Raw genomic sequence first — 20,039 nt, forward strand, 5'->3', positions numbered from 1 at the left:
CTTTAGGTATCAACACTTAGTTGATAAAACTGAATAAAAGTGAAGAGAGGATTACACAAAAAGAAATACACTAATGGTACATGCTACAACATGGAAAAATGCTTTTAATCATAGAAGTAATAATAATAGATAACATGAAATACTTACCAAATGCCCTATACATTCTACATATTTTCATTTTTAATTCATTTAACCCTTATGGCAAGTTGAATAACATGGGTTTTTATCATTTCACCATTTTTTAAATGAGATAATGTGAGTATAGGAAAAAATGAGCAACTTGCTGAATCACCCAGCTAATAAATGGGAAAATAGAGCTTCTGAATTCTTGTGCTTTTGGCTCTTGAACTTCTGCAGTTCTGAGAGATAAGTGTCAGATGTTCAAGTTTGAGCTGATGTCACAAGCTGAGACTTCTAGGCAAGAGCAGAATTGCTCATGACATGACTCTTGAATTCTGCAGTTCAGGTAAGAGAAGAGAATAATCAAGATGAGGAGAAACTAAGAGAACTCCTGGAGGTGGGTAAGCCAAAAATTAGGACTTCAAGAACAGGAAAATCTAGAATGAATATTTAAAAATAGCTTCATTTGAACAATTTACAAAAAATAAACTATACATATGTAAAGTGTACATATGTTGAAATAATTCTGCACCTCCTGCCCACATAGCAACCATTCATCTTCTATTCGTCACTATGCATTCACTTACTTTAAACAATTTTATATATACAAAATTATGTAGTATTACTCTGATGATTTTTAGTTAGTATCATAACAGTTTGCTTTAGAAAGCATCAATTTCTTATTCCTTTTTATTGTGGAGTATTTTCTTTTTTTAAAATTCATTTTTATTGTTTCTCTCTTTGTACATGAAGTAAAGGCATACCATTTGTGTAATCATAAATTTACCTAGGTATTGGGGGCTGTGCCATGTGGACGGCACTGGGATGGCGCCTGGCAGCCAGCCAGAGGGTGTCTGATCACATCAACAGTGAGGAGGTTAATTAACATAAGCACATTCAGGTGATTTATCACTGGCCATATTCAGTTAAGTCCATGGGCACAATGCATGCACAGGTGTTCCTGAGCGCACCTTCTCGGGCTTGCTCGTTTTAACTCTTGCCGTGATAAGGCAGCTGGCTCCTCGCCTGATCCCAACTGGCATGGCCCCGCCCTCTGCCTCCTGGAGGGAATATAAGCGGGCAGAAGGTGGGGTGGCGATGGTAAGAAGCAGAAGCTAAGAGAAGCAGCAAGTAGGGGCAGGGGTTAGAAAAAGGAGCAGCAGCAAGCAGAGAAAAGCAGCAAGCAGAAAGAGAAGCAGTGAGTAGGGGCAATGGCAAGCACAGAGAAGCAGTGCACCTTTAGCACATACTCCTAGCACACACCTTTAGTTCACAGGATGCAGGATGCACCTTTAAGAAGAAGCTGCAGAAGCCTAAGAAGAAATAGATCTGTGATAAGCATAGAAGCCTTTCTCTATCTTTCAGTCTCTCTCTCTAAAAGATTCTTATGCAAAGTCTCTCTCTCCCTAAGAAAAGCCTTTCTTCCTCTATAGCCCAGGGAACAAGCGAATAAGCAAGAAAGCACACTGCTAAAGAAAGATAATTAAAGTCGTTTATTTCCCGTCCACCACCGAGAAAGACCTGCGCAAATTGTTGCTGCAGGCAGTGACAAATATCCAATAATTGTCACCGCAAAAAGACAGCGACACCTAGGTAATAGTTTTGATTCAATGTTATTTTTTTCCCCACCACCCCTCCCACCCCTCTTGTTCCTCTATACCCCTCTTGTTCCTCCTTCCTCCATTCTTCCCCCCTCTCTCCCCATATATGTGTCATCATCTGCTTATCAGCGAGATCATTTGTCCTTTGGTTTTTTGAGATTGGCTTATCTCACTTAGCATAACATTCTCCAATTTCATCCATTTGCCTGCAAATGTCATAATTTTATTATTCTTTATGGCTAATATTCCATTGTGTGTGTGTGTATATACATATACATATATATACATATACATATATATATATATATATATATATTTATGTATCTCAGAGTTTCTTTATCCATTCATCAATTGAAGGTCATCTAGGTTGGTTCCACAATCTGGCTATTGTGAACTGAGCAGCAATGAACACTGACAAGGCTGTATCTCTGTAGTATGCTGATTTTAAACCTTTTGGGTGTAGGCCAATAAGTGGGATAGCTGGGTCAAATGGTGGTTCCATTCCAAGTTTTCTGAGGAATCTTCACACTTTCCAGATTGGCTGCACTAATTTGCAGCCCCACCAGCAATGTATGAGTGTACCTTTTTCCCCACATACTCGCCAATACCTATTGTTGCTAGGATTCTTGATGATCACTATTCTAATTGGGGTGAGATGGAATCTTAGGGTAGTTTTGATTTGAATTTCTCTTATTACTAAAGATGGTGACCATTTTTTCATATGTTTGCTGATTGCTTGTAGATCTTCTGTGAAGCATCTGTTCATATCCTTAGCCCATTTGTTGATTGGGATATTTGTACTCTTCATGTAGAGTTTTTTGAATTCTTTATATAATCTGGAAATTAGTGCTCTATCTGAAGTATGAGTGGCAAAGATTTTCTACCACTCTGTAGGCTTTCTCATCACATTGCTGACAGTTTCCTTTGCTGAGAGAAAGCTATTTAGTTTGAATCTATCCCAGTTATTGATTCTTCTTTTATTTCTTGTGCTATGGGTATCCTGCTAAGGAAGTCTAATCCTAAGCCAACATGTTGAAGATTTGGACCTACTTTTTCTTCTATAAGATGCAGGGTCTCTGGTCTGATTTCAAGGTCCTTGATCCATTTTGAGTTGATTTTTGTGCAGGGTGAGAGATAGGTGTTTAATTTCATTCTATTGCATATGGATTTCCATTTTTCCCAGCACCATTTGTTGAAGAGGCTATCTTTTCTCCATTGCATATTTTTGGCTCCTTTGTCTAGTATGAGAAAATTGTATTTATTTGGGTTTGTGTCCATGTCCTCTATTCTGTACCATTGATCTACCTATTTTGGTGCCAATAACATGTGGTTTTTGCTACTATTGCTTTGCAGTATAGTTGAAGGTCTGGTATTGTGATACCCCCTGCTTCACTCTTCCTGCTAAGGATTGCTTTAGCTATTCTGGGTTTCTTATTCTTCCAGATGAATTTCATGATTGCTTGCTCTATTTCTGCAAGGTACTTCATTGGGATTTTAATTGGAATTGCATTGAATCTGTATAGCACTTTTGGTAGTAGGGCCATTTTGACAATATTAATTCTGCCTATTCAAGAACATGGGAGATCTTTGCATCTTCTAAGGTTTTCTTTAATTTCTTTCTTTAGTGTTCTGTGGTTCTCATTGTAGAGGTCTTTAACATCTTTTGTTAGATTGATCCCCAAGTATTTTATTTTTTTCAAAGCTATTGTGAGTGGGGTAGTTTTCCTGACTTCTCTTTCTGAAGATTCATCTTATGTATAAAAATGCATTGGATTTATGAGCATTGATCTTATATCCTGCTGCTTTACAGAATTCACTTAAGAGTTCTAAAAGTTTTCTGGTGGAATTTCCTGGTTCCTCTAAATATATAATCATGTAATCAGCAAATAGAAATAGTTTGAGTTCTTCTTTTCCTATTTGTATCCCTTTAATTTCCTTGGTCTTTCTAGTTGCTCTGGCTAGAGTTTCTAAAACAATATTGAATAGAAGTGGTGAAAGAGGGCATCCCTGTCTAGTTCTAGTTTTTAGGGGGAATGCTTTCAGTTTTTCACCATTTAGAATGATATTGGCCATGGACCTAGCATAGATGGCCTTTACAATGTTAGGAAATGTTACAATGTTAAGAAATGTATCCCTATTTTTTCTAGTGCTTTGAGCATAAAGGGATGCTGTATTTTATGAAATGCTTTTTCTGCATCTATCAAAATAATCATGTGATTCTTGATTTTAAGTCTGTTGATATGGTGAATTACTTTTATTGATATCTGAATGTTGAACCAACCTTGCATCCCTGGGATAAAACCCACTTGATCATGGTGCACTATCTTTTTAATATATTTTTGTATTTGATTTGCTAAAATTTTGTTGAGAATTTTTGCACCAATGTTCATTAAGTATATTCGTCTGAAATTTTCTTTCTTCGATGTGTCTCTGTCTGGTTTAGGTATCAGGGTGATATTGGCTTCATAGAATGGGTTTGGGAGGGTTTCCTTCTCTTCTATTTCATGAAATACTTTGAGAAGTATTGGAATGAGCTGTACTTTAAAGGTTTTGTAGAATTCAGCTGAGAACCCATCTGGTCCCGAACTTTTCTTTTTTGGTAGGCTTTTGATGACTTCTTCTATTTCATTACTTGAAATTGATCTATTTAAATTGTGAATGTACTCCTGGTTCAGTTTAGGTAATTCATATGTCTCTAGAATCCTGTTGATGTCTTCGAGATTTTCAATTTTGTTGAAGTATAGATTTTCAAAATAGCTTCTAATTATATTTTGTATTTCACTCATGTCTGTTGTGATATATCCTTGTTCATTCCGAATTTTAGTAATTTGGGTTTTCTCTCTCCTTCTCTTTGTTAGTGTGGCTAAGGGTTTATCAATTTTGTTATTTTTTTCAAAGAACCAACTATTTTGTCAAATTTTTCCATTGTTTCTTTTGTTTCAATTTTGTTGATTTCAGCTCTGATTTTAACTATTTCCTGTCTTCTACTACTTCAGGTCTTGCTTTGTTCTTCTTTTTCTAGAGCTTTGAGTCATAGTGTCAGGTCATTTATTAGTTGATTTTTTTCTTTTATTGAATGCACGCCATGAAACAAATTTTCCTTGAAGTACTGCTTTCATAGTGTCCCAGAAATTTTGATATGATGTTTCTTTTTTCTCTTTTACATCTAAGAATTTTTAATTTCCTTCCTGATATCTTCTGTTATCCATTCATCATACAATAGCATATTATTTAATCTCCATGTGTTGGAGTAGCTTCTGTTTTTTACTCCATCATTTATTTCTAATTTTAAACCATTATGATCTGACAGAATAGAAGGTAGTATCTCTATTTTCTTGTATTTGCTAATTTTAGCTTTGTGGCATAAAATATGGTCTATTTTAGAGAAGAATCCCTGTGCTGCTGAACAGAAAGTGTATTTGCTCTTTGTTGGTTAGTATATTCTATAAATGTCCGTTAAGTCTAAATTATTGATTGTGTTATTGAGATCTGTGGTTTCTTTTTTCAATTTTTGTTTGGAGGATCTGTCCAGTGGTGAGAGAGGTGTGTTCCAATCATGTAGTATTATTGTATTGTGGTCTATTTGATTTCTGGCATTGAAAAGGATTTGTTTTATGTATATGATGAACCACTGTTTGGGGCATAGATATTTATGATTGTTATGTCTTACTGATTGATGCTTCCCTTAAGCAGTATGTAATGTCCTTGTTTATCCTTTCTAACTTTGGCTTGAAGTCGACATTATCTGATATGAGAATGGATACACCAGATTTTTTGCTGTGTCCATGTGCATGGTATGTTTTTCCCCATCCTTTCACCTTTAGTCTGTGTGTATCTCTTTCTATGAGATGAGTCTCTTGCAGGCAGCAAATTGTTGGATTTTTCTTTTTAATCCAATCTGCCAGTCTATGTCTTTTGATTGATGAGTTCAGGCCATTAACATTCAGGGTTATTATTGAAATATGATTTGTATTCCTGGTCATTTGGCTCTTTTCTTTCTTTCTTTTTTTTTTTTTTGACACGACTTGGTTTCTCCTTTATTTGGCTGTTCCTTTAGGGTAGTTCCTCCCTTTGATGATTTACATTTTTGTTTTTTATCTCTTCCTCATGGAATATTTTGCTGAGAATGTTCTGTAATGCCAGCTTTCTTTTTGTAAATTCTTTTCGCTTTTGTTTATCATGGAAGAATTTTATTTTATCGTCAAATCTGAAGGTTAGTTTGCTGAGTATAAGATTCTTGGTTGGCATCCATTTTCTTTCAGAGCTTGTAAAATGTTGTTCCAGACCCTTCTATCTTTTAGGGTCTGGACTGAAAAATCTGCTAATATCTGTATTGGTTCCTCCTGAATGTATTTTGATTCTTTTCTCTCACAGCTTTTAAAATTGTCTTTATTTTGTATGTTAGATATTTTTATTATACTGTGTGTTGTTGTGGGTCTGTTGTAATTTCGTGTATTTGGAGTCCTAATAGCCTCTTTTTTAAATTGTGAACAAATGGGATACATGTTGCTTCTCTGTTTGCACATGGAGTAAAAGTATACCATTTGTGTAATCATAAATTTACATAGGGTAATGTTGTTTGACTCATTCTGCCATTTTTTCCTTCTCTGCACCCCTCTCACCCCTCTTTTCCCTCTATGCAGTCCTTCCTTCCTCCATTCTTGCCACTCTCCTTAACCCTAACCCTAAACCTACCCCTAACCCTTATGCTAAGCCCTCCCACCCCTCATTATATGTCATCATCTGCTTATCAACAAGAACATGTCCTTTGGTTTTTTTGAGATTGGCTTATCTCACTTAGCATGATATTCTCCAATTTCATCCATTTGCCTGCAAATGCCATAATTTTATCTTTCTTTATGGTGGAATAATATCCCATTGCATATATATGCCACAGTTTCTTTATCCATTCATCAATTGAAGGACATCTAGGTTGGTTCCACAATCTGGCTATGGTGAATAGAGCAGCAATGAACATTGATGTGACTGTATCTCTGTAGTTTGCTGATTTTATGTCCTTTGGGTATAGGCCAAGGAGTGGGATAGCTGGGTCAAATGGTGGTTCCATTCCCAGCTTTCTGAGGTATCTCCATACTGCTTTCTGGAGTCCTATAAGCCTCTTTTACGTGATTTTTCCATTTCATTCTTCAGATTTGGGAAATTTTCTGATATTATTTCATTGAATCAATTGTTCATTTCTTTGGTTTGTTTCTCTAAGCCTTCCTCAATCCCAATAGTTCTTAAATTTGGCCTTTTCATGATATTCCATAGTTTTTATAGATTCTATTTATTATTTCTTACCATCTTTTCTGTTTGGTCAACTTTGCTTTCAAGATTAAATATTTTGTCTTCGATATCTGATGTCCTGTCTTCCAGGTGTTCTATCCTATTGGTTATACTTTCTATGGAGTTTTTAATTTGGTTTATTGTTTTCTTCATTTCAAGGATTTCTGTTTGTTTTTTGCAATATCTCTCTTTATTGAAATTATCTTTTGCTTCCTGTATTTGCTCCTTTAACTGTCGACTGGTGTGATCATTGAATGTCTACATTTGCCCTTTCATCTCCTCATTTGCTTCTCTGATCGTTTTAATTACGTACATCCTGAACCCCCTTTCTGATATTTCTTCTGCCATGCTGTCATTGGATTTTATTGCTATACCATCTAGGTCTGTTTGGGACATTTTCTTCCCTTCTTTTCTCATATTGCTCAGGTATCTACCCCTCTAGTAGTGAAACTCTGGGATATTGCAATTTTCCTCTATTGACTAATGTTTTCTCTGTAGATTTCCAATAGCTCACCTCTTAGCCTTCAGTAGCCTGAAGTCTTGGAGGAACTTGATAATGCAGTGCTCCACTAGGAAGCTGGCCCTCTAGGTGTGGTGACCTTCAGGTGAGGTATATTCCCTGTCAGTGGGCAGAGGTGCCTCCACTTGTTGACTGATGGTCAGTCAAAGGGGGACTAGACTGCAGACTGGGACACGTCTGATCTGGCCCTGTGTCTCTGGTTCTACTGCCCTGGTGGGAAAGCCATGCCCAGCAGGGAAGACACCCCTGGTGGGTACATTTCTCTGGTCAGCTCTCCTCGGAAAGTTCCCTTTGCTCCAGAACTACCACCTGGACTGGAAAGCCCTCCTCTGACCTACAGGGGTGGGGAGCCTGGCCCTGTGAGGGACTCCCTCACTGAGTGGCCCTCCTCTGCTACGTTCCCTGGGAACTGGAGCTACTTCCTGGGCCTTGGACCCTTACTTTGCATCAAGGCCTCTCGTTATGCGACCCTCCTCTGCAATGCTCCCAGTTGACAGGGTTCTCTGCTCCAGCAGGGGAATCTCACTGGTCCACTCTACTCCACGAAGTTCCCTGGATTTTGGGATTACTGTCACATCTGGGATGCCCAACCAGTGGGAGAGACTCACCCGGTGGCTCTGAGTTGGTCCCAAGTCTCTCAGTCCCTCCTCTTCTTGACTTCTGGGTCTTGTCAAAGGTCCTCTAGCATCCTGTAGGTGTCTTAGGAAGGGAGCTGCTCTTCTAATGATGATGGCCACGCCCTCAGAAATAATTCAAAATTCACGCACCAGCCTATATAGAATCCTCTGGCTAGCTCCACGATGCAGGTGAGTTGGCTCGTCTGCCGTCTTGCTCCATGATGGTGACAGACCTCAGCTTGGTGGTCAGGCGGGGTTGCTCAGTAATAGTATCTGTCTTTAGCTGGTGGTTGGACGAGTTGGCTACCGGCTGCCTAGCTCTGCAAGGCAGGCGGGTTGGGTGCCCACCTGCTACCTCCACTACTGTGACCAGGCAGTGATTGAGTATTTTCTTGTATGCATATATAAAAATATGCTAATCAACTCACCCATCGATGAGCATCTTGTAATTTTTATTTGCATTTACCTAATGTCAAATGATGTTGACCATCTTTTCATGTGTTTTTTTTTCCACTCATATCTTTATATTTTAAAGAGATTCTTTTTAAAATTTGTTTCAGTTAGTTGTACATGACAGTAGAAGGCATTTGACACATCATACATATACATCATACATATACATATACATATACATGTCTCATTCTGGCTGTACACAGCATAGAAGCACACTAGCTGTGTAATCATATTTGTGCAAAGGGTAATAACATCCAGTGCATTCTACTCCCCTTCCTCCCCCATACCACCTCCCCTCTGTTCACTCCCTTCTGCCTAATCCAAAGATCCAAAGGACCTCTATTCTTCCCTAGCCCCTGTTCCATTATTGTGAATTAGCATTCACATATCAGAGAAAATATTCAGCCCTTAATTTGGGGGGGATTGGCTTATTTTCCTTAGCATGATATTCTTCAGCTCCATCAATTTCCTGGCAAGCGCCATAATTTAATTTTTCCTTGAGATTGAATCATTTCATTATGTATATATACCACATTTTCTTTATCCATTCATCAGATAAAGGGTATCTGGCTCCACAGTTTGGCTTTTGTGAATTGAGGTGCTGTAAATATTGATATGGCTGCATCACTATAGTATGCTGATTTTATATCCTTGGGTTATAAATCGAGGAGCAGGATAACTGGGTCAAATGGTTGTTCCATTCCAAGTTTTGTCAGGAATCTTCATACTGCTTTTCATAATGGTTGTAGCAATCTGCAGTTCCACCAAGAATGCCTGAGTGTAGCTTTTATCCCACATCTTCAACATTTATTGATCATTGGATTATTGATAATTGGAATTCTGACTAGAGTTAAGTGGAATCTTAGAGTAGTTTTGATTTGCATTCTTCTGATTGCTAGAGATTTTGAATACTTTTTTATATACTTGTTGACTGATCATATTGCTTCTTCTGAGAAATGTCTGGTCAGTTCCATAGACCATTTGTTGATTGGATTATTGGTTTGTTGGTCTGTTTTGGTGTTAAGTTTTTTGAGTTATTTATATATCCTGGAGTTTAATGCTGAACATGAGATGCAGGTGGCAAATCTTTTCTTCCGCTCTGTGGGCTCCCTCTTCTCATTATTGTTTTCTTTGCTGAGAAGCTTTTTAGTTTGAATTCATCCTATTTATTGATTCTTGATTTTACTTTTTGCATTTTAGGAGTCTTGTTAAGGAACTCAGGTCCTAAGCTGACATGATGAAGATTTGGGCTTACTTTTTCTTCTATTAGGCACAGAGTCTCTGTTTTAGTTTCTAGATCTTTGATCCACTTTGAGTTTATTTCTGTGCAGGTTGAGATATAGAAATTTAATTTTAGTTTGCTACATATGGATTTCCAGTTTTCCCAGCACCATTTGTTGAAGACAATATCTTTTCTCCAATAAATGTGTCCACATCCTTTTATATAAAATGTTCTTTAAAATAATTTTCATATTTTATTATGGTTTTGTTGCACTTTGAAAGTTATTAAATATTTAGGTAGAAATCCACATTTGTTCTATGCAGAAATGATCTTTCAGTCTGTGGCTTGACATGTTTTATTAAGGAAGAATTATTAATGTTGATGAAGTCCCACTTATCTTTTTTTATTTTGAAGACACTGCTTTTTATATCATAGTCAAAAAATCATTGTATAAAACAGGACCACAAAGATAGTTTCCTCTCTTTTCTTTTAGTAGTTGTACACGTTTAGGTTTTACATTTAGGTACATAATTAATTTTTAGATAATTTTTTACATAGCATAAGTATAGATCAAAGTCTCTTTTAAGAAAAATATATTTTCCAAGACTACACTTATAAAGAACTTTAATTTTAATAAGTGATAATCTTTGTATATAAATTCACCTGAAATCTTTTTATAAATTTTATAATTCCTAATCTGTATAATTTCATAATTAATAAAGGTTGAAGTTTATATATTTTACAGAACAGGTCAGTCTCTCTGAATGCTTTTCTATTTTTTTCCATTGGTTATTGTTTCAATCTTAGGCACTATAAACCCAAATGCCACCATAAATTCTAGTCAGCAAATCATGATATATTTGAAATAAAATGTTATCTTTCCTTTTTAAAATGTGAAGGACACACATTTCCTTTATTTGCTCTACTATGATTTTGTAATATAGCATAAACCTGTCACTTTAAAAAAAGAAAAATACACAAACACTTCATATTTTGCATCTGTTATACTACCCCTATTTTTTCTTGCTTCCATGAAGATGAATTGTAGTTTCTCAAATGAACTAGGAACTAACTCATATTCATTATGATAAGACTTGAACCCAGATGTGTGTTTATAGAAATTTTATCATCATTATTCACTTTTGATGGAGGAGGAAGGCTACTAAGCAAAAATGACAACAGGTAAAGTACAGTAAGTGTGATTATCCCATCTATATTTTACCTAGGAGGGTGACACAGAATATTCATGGCATTTTTTTAGTCCAAATTTGAAACATGTGAAAGAGTATAAAAATAAAGAGCACAAATTATCTTTCTTTTTTTTTTAACTTTTCTTTTTTTGTACTGGGGATGGAACTCAGACCTGTTATATCACTGAGCTACATCTCTCACATTTTTAGTGCTTTTTATTTTTTATTCTGAGAAAGGATCTTTCTAAGTAGCTAATGCCAGTCTTAGACTTGCACTTCTTCTTCCTCAGCCTCATGATCACTGCAATTACTGTCATGTGCTACCCTATCTTTAAACCCAGCCCCACCACATACAAATATTAAATGTTCAGGGAAGCAAGTTTTTTTTTTTTTTTAAGCACTCTTAGAATCACTAACCATATCCATTTTAAGAATATTTCTAATACCCCTAACAACTTCCCTGTGTTTACCTGTTGTCAAGAAGGAATGGGATGTAGTCAAGGTAAAACCAACAACTAAATATTTAAATGACCTTAAGGGAGATTCACAGCACCTTTCCATAGGCCCAGAGAACTATATGTATTTGTCCATGGGCATCCATCCCTAGGTTATTGTTTCAAATGTTGTTAAAAGGTATTGCCTTTGAAAGTTTCTAATCTCTAGACCTGGGCTTAACCCTTATTTATTTATTCGTTTGTTTGTTTATTTATGGTACTAGGGTTTGAACCCAGAGATGCTTAAGCACTGAGCAACATCTTCAATGCTTTTTTAATATTTTATTTTGAGACAGGGTCTCCCTAAGTTGCTTAGAGACCTGCTAAGTTGCTGAGAATGGCTTTGAAGTTGTGATTCTTCTCCTTCAGCATCCCAAACTGCTGGAATTACAGGCATGCACCACCATGCCTCTCTGGACTTAACACTCTAAAGGTAAAACACAGTGAGCACAAAACACAGTGAGCACTGTCATTTGAACATATGCACAAATTGCTGGATACACAAAAATCAAAGGGCCCAAATCAACAATCCCCACATGCTGTACAAAGAAAACTGCTAACAAAGTTTGCTTAATTGACTATCAATGCATTTGCTGATGGAACATCATTTCATACAAAGAATTATACAAAGGGAGGATAACCTGCATTAAGATTTCCCTTTTGATTTTTTTTTTATTTTGGAGATTTGATGGCCCTTTAAAATCCTCTGTAATATTGGTACTTGTTATGAATAAGTATTATATTAGTGAAAAGTTTAAAAACAAAATAGACAAAGTATGCTCAAGTGCAACCATTTAGCATTGTGCTTGCACAGTGTCACTCTTGAATTATCTACTTTCCATGCACCATCCCTTTGCTCCTTGTCTTCTGACCTTCTGTTCCCCAAAGGTGCTTGCACTTCATTCATTTTTGCATTTGAAGCCATCAGTGTCAACCTCAACAGTTTGTTCCTTTTTCCACCATCTCAAGGAAGGAATGAGGTAACTGACTAGAGTTCTCTGCAATGGAACTGATGCAGTGGGTATGCAAACATTCTTGAGTCTTCCTATTTTACCTTTAGACATTACTAGAAAGTGTAGGAGCCCTGAAGATTCAGAAATCACTGAGTCCTATTGATTAAACACTCATTTTATTATTGCTATGGACACATCTGCCCTCCTGCATTCTCTGGAGAGGTAAGATAGTGTCAGACTACAGCAAATGTGGATTTCTATTGAGTGTCCCTGAGCCTGTGGGCACCTCTTTAGGGGATGTGCTGTGTTCACCTAAGGCAGAGAGGGTTTATGACTAAACACAGCAGTGGACAGGCTCTGTGAGGGCTTCCAGAGGCTGTAGTATGTTAAGATAGATTAGGCTTGAAGGGTGCCTAGGACTGCAGAGGGATGCAGAGTGAGCATGATTGATGCAAGTGGGAATCTACCAGTGCAGGCAGGGAAAGCACAGTAAGCATGCTGCAGGTGCTGGGTTGTGTGCATTTAACACATATTTGCAATAATCTTTATGTATGCATATATATACACATAATATATGTGTGCTCATATTTGGATGATATAACTATATATACACACAATAGATATCAAAAAGATCTTTAAGAAAATAACCATCACATATTTAAAATTTTATTCACAATGTTCAATTTAGGTGCTGTTAAAAAGGATCTTTTCAGAAATTTTCAAAATCATGTTTGTAATGTTAAACTACATTTTAAATTTTAACTTTAAAACTTCCAAAACTCTGACTTAAATTTTAAAAAGTAATTAAAACTTCAAAACAGAAACAAAATATTTTGAAAAAATTGATATCTATTAACTTTAAAATGTGAGTCATTGCTCAGCTTTGTTTCCACCTGGATTCTTCAAAATGTGATTCTGATTGCTAGAACAATGAAATTTCCCCAAATTTTTTCTGCAAAGTTTCTTCAAGTGCTTGCCTTGACCCTCCTTTAACATCTCAACAAGGCATACTGAATTATGATATGCTTGGGTCTGTTTTCTTTTCTCCTGCCTCTCTTCTCAGAATCACTGTCTGCCCATCGTGAGCCTGCCATCCAGTTTGCCATTCTCAACATGCCCTTCCCATTTCACCTCTTGAACATGACCACCTGGACCATTTCTTTCTCCCACCTCTTTCTCCAGGTCATAGCTGCTCAGTACCATCCCACCATGGCTATCTCTCACACAGTGGCATCATCAACAGGAGACACTTTACAGCTGATGTGCTTCACATACTGTAAGAATAAAGTTAAAGGAACTGAAAGAAGTTTCAGAGTTAGGGCCACTGGAAAGGCCAGAAGAGAAAAAAAAAAAAAAAAAGCAGAGAGAAGTCACAGAAACCTGGAAAAAATGGCTTGCTTCAGTGAGAAATGGGTGGCACCAGGCATTGTTTACCTGGGCCATGACCCACCATGTTTCTGGTCCTGGCACATACACAGCATTCTCACAACTATTGTAAAGTCAGACAATGTTTTTGTTCAGGCTGAGGGTAAGGGCTCAAGTCCTGGCAAGAGTGTAAGAAGAGTGGGTGTGTATGCTTATCCTGCTGCCTCAGCTCTGAAGGATTACAGCAAGAACTTCTAGCTTTGGTGGACTCTGCCCCTGCTTATGGTCACCATAGTGTGCTTTTGCATATAACCAATGGTCATTCCATCACCATTTTCTGAAAAGCTCTTCTCTTTTTATTGCATTGACTTTGTGCTTTTTTTCAAAATCATCTGACCATGTCCGTGTGAGTCTCTCTCAAAATTCTATTCTGATCTTTGATCTTCATATATCTTTATACCAGTATCACATAGTCTTGCCTACTTGCAGATTTGTAACATGACTTCAACTTTAAAGCAATGTAAGATCTCTTACTAGGTTCTTCCTCTTTCAATTTCTTTTCCTATTCAAATCCCTTTGCATTTTCCTGTGCATCTTAGAATAAACTTATCATTTCTAAAAATAATCCTCTAGTATTTTGATTGACAGTTTCTTGAATCCATGTATTAATTTAGGGACTATTGACAACCTAAGAAAATTGAGTTATCCTACCTATGAAACTGGAATATCTCCTCATAAAATGGATTTTTAAGATATTATCTTGTGTGTGCTGGCCTCTGTCCCAGTCTTCAGCAAAGGTCTCAAGTCATAAACACAAGTTCATGAAGATTTTATGTTGTGTGAATTTGTTTGAAAATTGTTGAGGGGTCAAATTTATGTTTATATCAATATGGTAAGGGTTGCAACAACTATGTGGAACCATGAGCAGAGGGGTCCCAGGAAGGTGAGTCTCCAAGAGTTAATATAAATTTACAGTGGCTCCCACAGGTGATAAAACTGGTGACTCACAAAAGATAGTGTCTTGGTTACATATTTTGGGAGGATTTCCGTTGGCATCTGTGTGCTAGACTTTAAGCCCTTTTCTTTCCCCATGGCATCTTGGAAGAAAAGGCTTAACCATAGCACCCCAGGAAAACTGCTGGCCCTCATGAACATGCTCTAAAGATCTAGAGCACTGGATGTCAACACATTTTCCCAGCTACTAATGACACGTTCAACCACCTTACAATGATGCACAGCTTTGGAGGGCTGATGACTCTGAGTGAGAAAAATATTTTTTTTTGTCCTTTCTTCCTATCTACCTTTTTTTTGGTCACCTTTCTATTGGTGTCTTCCTTTTTCCCAAGTGTTTTTCTTCCCTCTTCCACTTCTTTCCCTCTTCCACTGTCTTTTTTCCTTCTTTGTAAATTGAAGCTTTTTGTTGATGAAGGTAAAAAATATTATGCCTATATATCCATCCTCCTCCAGGATTCTGTATAATCTTGAAACATGTGTTCATGTCACCTCCCTGCTCATTTATCATCCCAAACAAGTTGAAACAGCAAGTTGAGCATTCAAATATCTCTACTTCTTTCCTATTAAAGTAAGTATAAAACTTCTGATTTCAGGAGGTTGCTAAATATTTCCTGTTTTTACTTTTGATATGGACAGGCTCAGAATTGTCCATGGTACAAGGATTCTGTTTTATTTTCAGCAATTTTGCTACCTGAGGAACATTCTACTATCCTCCTTTTGTTGAGGATAAACTGAGAAACAGTATGACATAATGAGTCCCCCAGGTGAGACTGGAAAACATGCCTCAATACAGGAATAAATAAATATGTAAACTACAGTCAACAAGAAAAGAACTTACTTACCATATGTTAATAGTTTCTACTTCTAGTAATAATTCTGGTTACTTGCCAAAAAAAAGTATTCTTTCAGACTTAAGCCTGTGTAGAGTAACTTTCTTTAGGGCAAGGATATTTGCCATTCCCTGACAGGTCTCTTGGGAGAATTAAGAATTCATCCCATACACAACATTGAAGCTGGATAATTTGTACATGACTGTGGTTCTCTCTGGACCAATAAAAAAACATGTAATGGTGTGGAGGTATAATTAAGCATTTAAGTCCTTGCCTAAAATGTGTGAGACCTTGGGCTAAAGTACAGCACCACCAAATTAAAAAGAAAGGAAAACATGAAGGAAGGAACTTCATGGTTTCTTCAGAGTTTGTTTTCTATACAAGAGTTTTGTCAAAAACGTGCTGGAAAATACATAAAATATGGCAGAGAAAATTGATGGTCACCAAATATTTAATATTCCCCACCCTATAAAGTCCAACCACCCCTGGATTCAGTGTGTGGTCATGTGACTTATTCTGGCCAATGGACTATGAGGCAGGTGATGCCTACATCTCTATCTTTTCCTGCAGCAGAGACCTTAAGACCTGCTTTTTATGCAGAGAAATATAGCCAGATCCACACTGAACTTCCAGAAAGTGAGAGATAAGTATTTATTTATTAGGTCACTGAGGCCTAGGCCAGGTAGGGAAGTTGCTGATCATTTTGTTGTGTCAATGAACACATGTAAGCACACTTCAGCTGAGGAATCCTTTCATGACTTGATGCCAAGTCAGGATGAGAAGTACTTGCAGTCATCACACACTGTTGGCCAAGATGGATGCTGCCTCAGGAGCCACTGTTTGGCTTTGGAATTGTTGGAACTATTGGAGAAATTGTGCTCATAGAACTCTTCATAGAATTGCTACCCAAGGTAGTAGGAACATTTCTGCAACTACACAAATGAAACAGGAATTTCAGTAACCCCCCTAAATGAGAGTTTTTTTCCTTTACCTATTTACTTGCTTTGCTTTGCTTGTAGATTCCAGGCACACACTTCTCTGCTTGCTCTTATGCAGAGCTCACAGAAACAGGTTTTCCTTCCAGATGTATATGAGTTACCCATCCAGACCATCAAAACACTTCTGCAATAGAAGAAAGCGGGGAAGCCCTTGGCTGCTCATCACTATCTGCAAATCTTATCATTTGGGGTAAAGAATCTTGCCTGCCAGGAAAAGTGGAGATGCTTGCTAGCTAATGTATAGGTTAAATAGTGCTGTGACCTTTGGAAACCACACTCTAACAGAAATACTGATGGTACTACTCTGAAATAAATAAGTCCATACTTTTCTCTATGGCTTCAAGCTTACCTTAGATTTTCCCTGAAGCAATAACATGTGATTGTGTCAGGACTGGAGTCTCCTTTAAGGGAATTGATAGGATCTGTAGGAAGAATTAGGAAGTTGCAGATTGACCATGTTCCCTTTTATACAAGGATTGCTCCTGTTTTGGATGGTGTTGAAGTCATCTGTTTAAATGGTCTAGAAATAAAAATGAACTCTAGGAGAAATGAGGACATGGAACTTTTTATTTTATCTTATTTTTATTCTTTTATTCATTCATTTTGAAATAAAATTTTGACACACATTAGTCTCAAAAGCAGAAACATTCAAGTTGAAAAATACTTGGGATAGTTTTCTGCTCACTATAAAGCTTTGGCATTTTAGAATTTTTTTAAACCTGAAATGTCAAGAAGTTTTCACAAGATATAAAAATGTGCCTAATGAGAGAGGATCAAGTAACTATTTTGTAAAAATGGACTTTTTCATTTTCATTCTGCCTGAGCATTTGATAAAGCTCATCATTGCTACTTAAAGCAAACTAGTTCTTAATAGGCCTTGGTGCCACAAAACAGATACCTGGAGAAGTATCCTGGGATTATTTATAATATTGTGAAAATTGGCAGTGTGTGTATATAAACAGGCTTCTACAGAAAGAGTTCAGCTGGGAGGTGGTCTAAAATGTTCATCTGAGACCTGCTTTTTCTCTTTTATTTACATATGTTTATAAACAAAAATTAACTCCCTGTAATACTCTCAGCCAATCTTTTCAATAGGGAAGCAGGAAGCACAAATGTCATTTTTTCTCTACCTCCAGGATCACCTGCCATGTAGATGGGGTCGGTTCTTCCCTGGGATCAGAAAGATGGTTAAGGAAATGAAAGGCAGTAAATGCAGCAAAATATTAATTTTTGTGTCCTGTCCACCTTGAGTTTGTTTACTTAAGTCAGAATACATCTGGTTGTGGACAAATAACCAAAACTTTATTAAATATATTGATAGATGAAGTGACACTCTAATTTGGGTTAGCTATAAAATGACCAGGCTATGTGGGGAGGGGTTAAAAGTTATAAATTAAATGACAGTAGCTCAGGGAAGATACTTGTTGAAACTATATAATGGGGGTAATATTCTATGAGAATGGGTTTGTGGATTTTATGAGCTAATTGGTGCAGAGTACTCAATCTGGAATAAGTACTTAGTAAATAGTGATTCATTACTCACTTTGCACTTGAGGACTCACCTGAGGTCACAGATCTATGATGTGGCATAGTTCCATCTCTAAACGCCAGTGTACCACATTCCAACACCTGTGCTTTTAGGCAGTTACATTTTGGCATATACTCAATGTGTGGCCTAATACACACTTGGTACACACCACAACTCATCCATCTTTATGTGCTGGTTACTGTGTTGAGCTCTTTGTCTGGATTACTGTATTGAACTAAGGCAACAGTCCTACAACATAGATACTATTATGTTATCCAATAAATGCCCTAAGAGGTAGAGCTAGCAATGGAGTTCTAGATCACTGATTGTAGAATCTAGCCTTCTCCCTGTTGTGCTGTACATTCATCATCCCACTGTGTGAGGTAGTGCACAGACATGTCAAGGTGAGGGCAGGTTTTTGCTAATGGCAGAGGTCCCTTGGTGCTTCTTTTAAAAATCACTAATAGAAGCTGAGATTTTTGGAAACAGCCAGTACTCATCCCCTTGTGTACATTTCTCTTCTGTGGAACAAACAAGAACACAGTATGTGCAGGACTTCCAGTCCCTCCATTCTAGGACTTCCATTTCAAATTGATAAGTGTGAGGTGAGAAAAATCCTGTGGAAAAATAAGGAAGGAGATGGGTAGAGGTAGGAAAAGAATATTTGTAAGTGACATTCCCTTATAAGAAGCAAGAATGGGATGTTTCAGAAATGAAGGGAAGTGGTACCTGAGGTGATTCTTAAGCCACAGGAAGCCTAATGAAGGGCACACATAGCCCACTGGACAGCATGCAGAGAAATGAGCAAAGGTGTAGCATCATGCATTGGGTACTGATAGTGAGTGGCTTAGCAAAAGCAATGTCACAGAAGGCCATCTACAGTTGAAACATTCCTGGACTCTGCTCTGCTGGTCTGTGTGTTTCCTAAACTCATTTGATAAAGATTACCATGGTAATTGTTAAAAGCTTTTTCCCAAGTTCTTGGCCAGATCCACTGATTAGAGTCTTCAGCAATGTGACTTTGAGTCTGTATTTTTCTTAAGCCCTCAAGTGATTCTTATGATCAGACAAGTTTGGAAATAACTGAGGAGAGATGGGAGATAAGAACTAATTCCTGTCCAGTTCTTCAATCCCTAATTAACCATGTATGTTCTGAATTATCAAGTTTCTCCCAACCTTTGCAGAACTCCACATCCTTAGACCTGGCCTTCAGAACTGTGGATCCCAGGTTCCATTAGGCTGTTTTTCCTTTTTCACAAGAAGCATCTCTGCAAATCAACATTTTTCCATAGGCAAGAATCAAGCACCAGACACAGGAAAATGTTTACCATTTTTCTGCTTTCTTTTTATGAGGCGATAAAGGCTCATATTTTCAGTGTGCACTATGGACAAATCTACCATCCAATGATAGGAGGAATTGAAGAAATAGAGCACACATCTAGGAAGAGGGATTGAGTGATAAACTTAAATTTTAAGGTACCCAAAAATCACATCTGAAGTCCTTTTGGAAAAGTTATAGAATGAACCTTGTTGAAGAGACAAGTGGAATCCTCTCCTTTTAGCATGTTCAAGACTACTGGCAAAAACTGCCTTAGTGCCATCCATGGTGGCACACACCTGTATTCCCAGTGGCTTGGGGAGGCTGAGGCAGGAGAATCACATGTTCAAGGCCAGCCTAGCAACTTAATGAGGCCCTAAGCAACTTAGTGAGACCATGTTTCTAAATAAAATGCAAAAAAAAAAAAAAAAATGGCTGAGCATGTGGCTCAGTGGTTAAATGTCCCTGAGTTCAATTTCAATCCCTGTACACATACAGAAAAAAAAAAAAAAAAAAAAAAACCTGCCTTG

The sequence above is a fragment of the Sciurus carolinensis genome, chromosome 19 (assembly GCF_902686445.1).
Source record: "Sciurus carolinensis chromosome 19, mSciCar1.2, whole genome shotgun sequence".
NCBI lineage: Eukaryota > Metazoa > Chordata > Mammalia > Rodentia > Sciuridae > Sciurus > Sciurus carolinensis.